This window comes from Etheostoma spectabile, chromosome 7, assembly GCF_008692095.1.
Source record: "Etheostoma spectabile isolate EspeVRDwgs_2016 chromosome 7, UIUC_Espe_1.0, whole genome shotgun sequence".
Lineage (NCBI taxonomy): Eukaryota > Metazoa > Chordata > Actinopteri > Perciformes > Percidae > Etheostoma > Etheostoma spectabile.
In genome coordinates, this window is record NC_045739.1 from 26,228,017 (window position 1) to 26,236,681 (window position 8,665).

The 8,665-nt window shown below is 43.7% G+C and overlaps 1 long non-coding RNA gene across 1 annotated transcript in view; it reads left to right on the forward strand.

The window, feature by feature from the left end:
* The first annotated feature begins 490 nt into the window (after window positions 1-490).
* LOC116692726 (uncharacterized) overlaps window positions 491-8,665 on the forward strand; it is a 14,412-nt gene continuing 6,237 nt past the window's right edge. The window contains exons 1-2 of the long non-coding RNA XR_004332766.1: window positions 491-501; window positions 4,328-4,332. This is a non-coding gene — a long non-coding RNA (uncharacterized LOC116692726). The remainder of the gene's footprint in view (window positions 502-4,327; window positions 4,333-8,665) is intronic.

Sequence of the window (8,665 nt, forward strand, 5' to 3'; positions counted from 1 at the left end):
CAGTGGCTGCGGGGGTGGAGTGAGTGGGTTTATAGTCACTGATGGCCTGAATGCTCTACCACATGCGTCGAGGGCGCTTGTGCTTGGCCTCTTTGATGCCCCTTTTCAGATTTGCTCTGAATGTGTTATAGGCCTGTGCATCTCCTGATCTGAAGGCAGTATTGCGTGTCTTCAATAGGAGTTGCACTTTCCTGTTCATCCATGGCTTCTGATTTGGGTATGTGGTGATCTGCTTCTGGGTTGTAACATTGTCTATGGTGGTGTTAATATAATCCAGTACAGAGGAGGTGTAGCAGTCAATGTCCGTGTGAGAGCCACTAGTGGCTTGAGAGGCAAACATACTCTAGTCTGTGTGTGGAAACCTTTCCTGAAGTGATAAATCTGCTCCCGCAGGCCAAACCTTGATGGTCTTTACTGATGGCTTCACGCAATTGATGAGAGGTGCATATTTGGGGGTGAGGTACAAAGAAAGGTGATCTGACTGTCCCAGGTGGGGGAGGGGTGTCGCGACGTAGGCTCCAGCCATGTTTGTGTAAACATGGTCTAAAGTTTTGTTTCCTCTGGTGTGACAAGAAGCATGCTGGTGAAATTTTGGTAGCACTGACTTTAAGTTTGAATGATTAAAATCACCCACAACAATAAACGCAGCTTCTGGGTGAACGGTCTGTTGTTTACTTATGGCTGCGTGAAGTTCTTTCATAGTAGACTTGGCGTCAGCTCGGAAATATAAGCTGCAGTGATAATAGTAGAAGTGAACTCACGTGGTAGATAGAACGGTCTATATTTAACCATGAGAAACTCAAGGTTAGCTGAACAATGTCTCCCAACAATAGCAGAGTTTGTGCACCAAGCTTTGTTAGTGTAAATGCACAGTCCACCACCTCTGGTCTTACCGGAGCCATCTAGTGTTCTATCCGCCTGAAATGTGAGTCGTCCCGCTAGCTCAATAGCATTGTCCGGTATTCCGCTGTTTAACCATGTTTCCGTGAAGATTATGACATTACAGTTCAAAAATCTCTTGCTGTATGTAATGCTGAGTCGGATCTCCTCCATTTTGTTCATCAGCGATCGTACATTGGCAAGGGAAATGCTGGGTAAAGAGAGCCGGTGTGGTGTTAGCTTTAGCTTAGCTCTTAGTCCTCCGCGCTTCCCCCGCCTTTGTTTACGATCTCGACGCCACCTGCGAGCACTTCCGCCCGACCGGGCAGAGTGCATAGCCTCGGGTCTTCTGGCCATCTCAGGAAGAGTCGAAGGTGTCCATAAAAGAAATTTGCGAACCAATTCCAAAAGCTCACGTGGGTGTACGATGTAAAGGCACAACTGTTCTGCAGAACAAACCCAAAATGAGCAAGAAAAATACCGCAAAATTGCAGAATCTGGTCGCAATTTCTTTTATGGACAAATTTCTTTTATGGACAACCTTCGACTGCTTCCTGAGATGGCCAGAAGACCCGAGGCTATGCACTCTGCCCGGCCGGGCGGAAGTGCTCGCAGGTGGCGTCGAGATCGTAAACAAAGGCGGGGGAAGCGCGGAGGACTAAGAGCTAAGCTAAAGCTAACACCACCTTCCGATGTACTCGCGCCGCCATCTTGGTCATGTAGAGTCCATCATGACAGAATACCCAAGCCATGGATGAAGATTAAAATTGTTTGGCCTGAAGCTCAGTCTCCTGTCCCCCATCAATTTGGTTGGGAATATATTCCAGTTGGGGTGTACTGGTAGCTACATCATTCTGTTGAAAGATGATTTTTTTTTTTTTTATTCCTCTTTTTAGTAAACTTCAGTATGGGTTCCTAAACTTATGCATACCACTCTATGCATGTATACATGCATGAATTTCAAAATGTAGTAAGTAGTAAGTATGCACTTAAAAAGAAACATATTGACACAAAAAAAGAATTTTACAGCAGAAAGCACCATTTTAAGGACACACAGTAGACCTACAATGAAATTGTAATTGCACTGCTTTGCAAAAACTAAGAACCTTCTTTGTCACAAACCTGATGGTGCAGTACTTGATCCACATGGATCCACTTGCTGTCCCTCTGGCTGTTCCTTTCTCTGCCCCTGTATGTTATCTTCCTCTTCACCCTCTTCTTTATCCTCCTCATCCTCTGGAATATCCCTCTCTGTGTCAGAGCCCTCACTTTCATCACATGCCCTCTCTCCAAACTCCCCCGACTCCTCTGGTTCTCCCCCTTCCTGCTCCTCAACCCCTTGATTTGTTTCTCTCACTGCTGTTTTTCTCACTTTTTGTTTACTGCAGCAAAAAAGGACGATACATCCCTTCCTTGTTTCAATTCATTTTCAAGTCAATTTTATTTATAGTATCAATTCATAACAAGAGTTATGTCAAGACACTTTACAGAAAGAGTAGGTCTAGACCACACTCCATAATTTACAAGGACCCAACAGTTCTAGTAGTTCCCTCCAGAGCAAGTAGTTCTTTGTTGTAGTTCATGGCATAGCAGGGCACTGTGCGGCATTACAAGGCACAGCAGGACGTAGCTGGGCACCGCATGATATTAGAAGAAAAAAACATAGGGGTATGCATTACATTTTGTGCCTAACCCTCCCGGGCATAAAGTCTGTCGATTACTTTACATAAATGTATTGTTATTGAATGCAACAGCCAAGACGGATGGAGTTACGTGTTAACATCACAGCATTGTGTAGACCTGGCAAGGATACTGACATTTGGATATTCGCTTCTGCTTCAATGAGTTTGCTTAGATATGATTAAGTTCTAAACATATCGAGACCAGACATTTACTAACTTGATTTTATTATCAATGCGAGGAACAAAAGGAACACGGTTATGTGCAAGAACAACAAGTCACTTACAAGATTAAATGGTTTTGCTTACCTTGGACTCTAGCAACAAGAGAAACCATGGCTTCTCTCGTAGTGTTTTATTCACCGAGCAGCACCAAATGTGGGCGTGGCAGGCGGGCTACTTTAGGCTCGTTTGAGATGAACTGCGCCTCGCCTGTAAAGTGGACGAGAGTAGGCGGCAGCAGCCAGGGGCGGGGACATAGAGCTGCAGTAAAGTTGGACAGTTTCCCGCCGTTTTCAGCCACCTTCAGGCTGAACAGGAAGTGACAGAAACACTTTGGTGCTATTCCGATTTAATAAAATATAATCAGACCCACATATCAGCTTGTACACAGTTTCTAGTTGTTTTAATTATGACAGAGTTGCTCTCGAAATGTTCTACATGCAATCTGTTGCTGATTTTAATTAACAACAGACTGTAGATGATCAGTGATCTGAACGGATTTAGTCTCTCTGACTTCTAAACGTCACTATCAGCCACAAAGTGTGTTCTGTACAGAATAAGTCTTTAAATCAGACAAATAGCAGTTAAAATCCCTCCAATCCAAAAACAATAAAAAGTTCATATAAAACGTCATCATGTTGAGTCGATTGTGAACCAATCAGGTGTTAAATCAGCTGAGAAGCCGGCGTTTCCCAGCATGCTCTGATGGGTACGCCTGGCTCTGCAGTCGGTGAAAAGCAACTGCGCCGCCTGGTCCAGAACTGCGGCCGCCTTGCTCTCGTGAGATTTCTGTTGCCCGTGTGCATGACGCCAGAGAAGTCGGGATCAAGTCGGACACAAACTAACCGGCATGCAAAGGGCGCCGATTGCCGGTGACGATTCTGTGCAGACGGCTCATCTTGAACGAGCCTAGTGTTTGGTGCTCAGCACTATTACCATGTAGAATGTTGTGTCGCACATTAGTTCCGCTTTAGGAGCTTGCGTGTAAAATCATAATAAATTAATATTTTTTTATTTGGATCATGGGGGGCCACAGAGGTGGCCAGCAACCATTTCTTAGGGAGGCACAGTGTGGAGCTAGGAGCTGAGGATTTCCCATTGCTTCAATGGGTTCCCATTGCCTCACATGGAGGAAATGTTTGTTGAGCTGAAGGGGTAACACTGTATCTACATTGAATTCCAGAGCGCTTATCACCAGGTTCCACTCACAAGGACAGTTGGAGCTTATACATTCATTCCCATGATGGCCTAGTGTGCTTTAAGAGGGTGCGGTTTGGACTGGCATTGGGACCAGCTGCCGCAGCTGCAACTTTTCCAAAAACCTTTTTTTGGAAAAATAAACCATTAAATGGCACGTTCTGGAGAGGTTTGTGAAAAAAAAATGGAGAAATCAAGTTTTACATGACATGTGCAAAACCGTGGCTTAAGAGCCTTTGCATTGTTTGTAGTATCAACGGTATTTGGGCATTTAGCATTTCATTAATGTTAACAAGTCATCACTTGATTACACATTGTATTACCTTCTTATGATATAAGAACTGACCCAGACAATGTACCAAACATAATGAGCCACATTAAGATACGCATATGTCAGTAGCAACAGCTGAAAAAGATTTGGGTCTTGGTGAACAGGTCCAGGGGTCCCTGGCCCCTACACCAGGGACCCGGACGTTTTAAATTAATGTTGAGGATCAGCTAAGACCACTGAAATTGAAAGAATAAAAACATCTGATTTACATAAATTCTAATCCTTAACCTTTGTGCAAAGGCTCAATAATGTTTGGCCCTCATCCTTGTGACCCACTTACTGTATTGACTTTTTTTGGGAAAATAAAGACTATTTGTCTTTATTATGAAATATTGAATGAATATTACAGTTACAATTAGAGATGCACAGAGGTTAGAGAAAGCAGACACAAGTGGCCCAACTTGTAGTATGTAAAATAGTATATTATAGCTCAGATGTTTTTCATCAGATTTCTGTCATTTTTACAACTTTGTGCACATTAAAAATATAACTCCTCCATCTCTGTTGTCTGAGATTTGGAGAGTGTGATATAGTCTGCTGTGCTGGTTATTTCTCCGTTGATATGGATCTCATAGACCGACACAGACACAGAGCACGAGGCCCATTTGGGTCTCTGACAAAGTTTAGAGGTGGCTGTACTCTGCTCATAAAAGAGGTCTATGCACAGATGCAACGGTCACGTCCACAGCAGAGCGAGTCCAATAAAATGCGAAGTTGCTACGTACCAGCCACGCTGCTCACACTCTATGTGTACAGAGAGAGTGGTCACGAAGTGACAGAGGGTCTGTGATACTCAGAGCACATACCTGAAGCCGGGGAAATGCACCTGGGATGGTCATGAAAAAAATGCTCTCAGTTGCTCCAATTTGAAAATTCCGCACAAAGGAGTGCTCTTAAACCCCTCACAGTCTCTGAAAGACAACTAGTCGATCACGAGTGGCTCAACAGGTAGATCTTAGATAAACTCATCTTTCAGAAATTTGACCGAAAGGGTTACACTTCAGCGTGGATGAGAAATCGATGGGTGTGGCGTGTGAGGTGTGAAACCAGTCAAATGCGGTGTCTCACGGCCAATGCGTGAGAGTTGGACAGCCCTGCAGCTGTTTCCGGCAAATTATGTCATCTACTCTCAAAGGCCTGTCAGGGGTCCGTGTTATCTTGATGAGATCATAGTCTCAGGCTGAACGTGAGGAACATGATAAAAGTATGAGGTTGTGCTAGGGTGATCCGAATACTCGGCTGAAACGAGTACTCGGTACAGATAAAGCACTTTTGCCGAGTACAAGTATTATCGAGTAAGAGTCAATATCCGTGCTCGGATTGAATAATACTCCTAACTGGCGGCAGGTTCTGTGATAATCACAGCGCCCCCCCACAACCCGTCGGATCAATCACCCACACAGACATGGAGAAATGCGCTCTCTCTCTCTCTCTCTCTCTCTCTTGTCCTCTGTCTCTCTGTCTCCTCCTCAGTCAATCGGGGCTGCGGATCTGTTCGTTAACGTTTAGGGTTTCTTCAGCTTCAGGTTTGTTTTAAATTCGGTTTGTAGTACTTACATAGTAACCAGTAGATTTCGGGTGAACGTGGGTTAGACATGCTGGCTTGGTTTAAATGCAATTCACGTTGCGTCTCTGCCATCGGAGATTTTATTTTTTTACTTCAGCTGCCCCCGCTCCCGCCCCTCTTTGTCTGTGTCTCTCTCTTACTCACACACACACACACACATATACCTTGGTGTGAAATAAAAGAAAAAAATCCAAACTGATCATAAAAAAAAAAAGTTTAAAAGAAAAAGTTATATGGAGTATGAAAACTCTTGTTCATTACATTTTACTTCATAATGCAAACGCATGTGTTGTATCATTGTTGCAAAACGTTCTGTATATGTTGGTTGTGTTACAGCAGTGTTTGTTTGGGCGGCTGTGGCTCAGTGGTAGAGCGGTTGCCTGCCAATCGGAGGTTGGTGGTTCAATCCCCGCCCCTGCAGTCATTGTCGAAGTGTCCTTGGGCAAGACACTTAACCCCGAGTTGCCCGGTGCTGCGCATCGGAGTGTGAATGTTGTGAGTGTTTATCTGATGTGCAGGTGGAACCTTGTACGCAGCAGCCCGGCCACAGTGTATGAATGTGGTGAATGGTGAATGTATCCTGTAGATGTAAAAGCGCTTTGAGCAGTTGTTAAGACTGGAAAAGCGCTATTAAATACAGCACATTTACATTTACACCTGACAACACCATTGATCTGAAGCTTGATTTGTCATGTAAATAGTTTTAAATCCGCAATAAATATAACAATTTTGATCAATCATATATTGCAGCTTAAATAACATACCGGTTAAAGCCCGACATTTCAAGAGAACCCGACCCACTTCCGGGTTCAATTTGATCACTTCCGGTGGTAGGCCCTGCCCCGTCGAGTAGGTACGTACAGATACAGATATCATGTGGAACAGATAAAGATACAGATAATGTACTTGTCCATCCTCGGTGTGCTCGGTTATTAAAAAAGTGGACCAAGTGAATCTCTCAAAATGCAACTTCTGGCAAACAGAACTGTCTTTCTTGGGGCATCCAGTCTCAGAAAAGGGACTTCAACCTGACGCCTCACATGTGACTGCGTCTCTCAAGCACCTCCACCTACAGACCTGCACAACTGAGGTCCTTCCTTGGGCACATCGTAGTATTAAAATTCATGCCTCCGACATCAGACATGCTGCTGTGTCAAACCCTATAAGCACTTCTCCATAGATCTGAGACATGTAAAAGAAATCATAGAAAATAGCCTTGCACTCTCCCTGTTTAACCCAGACCTGCCACGTTCTGTTGTGTCACAACAGACGCATGTGATTGTGGTCTGGGTGAGTCGGATCCTCACTCAGATGCATCACGACGGGTTACCTCTGCATTGGTAGCTGTCACTGCTGCTGAATTGAGTTACTTGCACTGCCGTTTGTGCAGAATAAACTGCGTGGCTGCTCATCAAGATGGCCAATATCAACAAAAGGCATGGATCCAAAGGTACAGCCCTTCTTCAAAATCGGCTCAAGCTCTCCCTACAAGGTGATCCATCTACAAGGTAGGTCTAGACCACACTCTATAATTTACATAGATCCAACAATACAATAATTTCCCCAAGAGCAAGATTTATTAGACAGTGGTGAGGAAAACTTCCTTTTAGGACCCAGGCTCTTGGTAGTGCCTGAAGGTGGGTGCCGGTGGGGGTGTGATGAACATGGCAATTAAGTCACAAAAAAGTAATGGAACTATGACTAAAACATTAGTTTTAATAGTTCATGGCACATGAGGGCACTGCAGGGAATAGCAGAATGTAGCAGGGCACTGCTATTTCAATTTCCTTGTGGGAGTCATCCCAAAACACTTCATTATGTACAACTATTGTAGTCTGAGGTTACTTGTGTACCGTTTTGTAGTTTGGCAGAGATTAGAGAATACAAGTTTAAGTTAAGCTAAAAGAGATCTCAGCAAATTGAATGTGAAGTGAAGGTGGTTTTCCCATGTTTTTCTCAGCTCTTACGGTGATTCAAGATGTTCAATCTGTAATAAGGAATGGTGCAAAAGGACAATAAAGATTCCTGAATCATCAGTTAAAAAGAGCCAGACTATTATTCAGCCAGGGACGCTACAAGAGCACTAGAAGGACCAAAGACTGTGGTGTGATAATCTCAACAAGCACCAAATGTAGGGTCTGAACTTGCTACATCTCACTTTCATGTTTTTGTGCAATACCCTAAGATTTAAGCATTATAATAATTTAAAAAAAACTAAATTGGGTAAGTTTATGTTCTCCTAAAAAGTAACAGAGAAAACACTTTAAGTTCTACTTAAGAGATTAGACATATACTGTTCTGTGGTGTACAACAGACTTGTTTTCTTATTAGAGGAAATATGTGGGTTTTCAACCTTAGTGCTAGGGGTGCTGTGTGCATGAATCCAGTTTAGAGTATAAGAAGTGAAGGTAATAGAAGAGAGAAGAAGAGTCATGGTTCCGATAGACACATATATGCCGGCACACTACCTGTTCATGTTGTCGAAAAAAGTAAAGTGATAAGTCAAGCGGAGTCATATTGTTATGACACAAAACGACCTCTTTTTGTGACTGAAACCTGGTTACCGGTGGTGACCTCACCTTGCTTCAGGATCTGCTGCCCCCCTCTTCAGCTTAAATTCTCCAAGACTGCTGGTGGTGGAGGTGGCTAAGTCAATGTTAAAATCTTTTAAATGCAGACTTATTGTCAATCTCTTTCTTTTAAAGATTAATGTACGGACACCAACTGTATGTACTATCTGTATCTGATCTCTATCCCGTCTCTCGACTCGGCCGGGGCACTGGGCGTGGC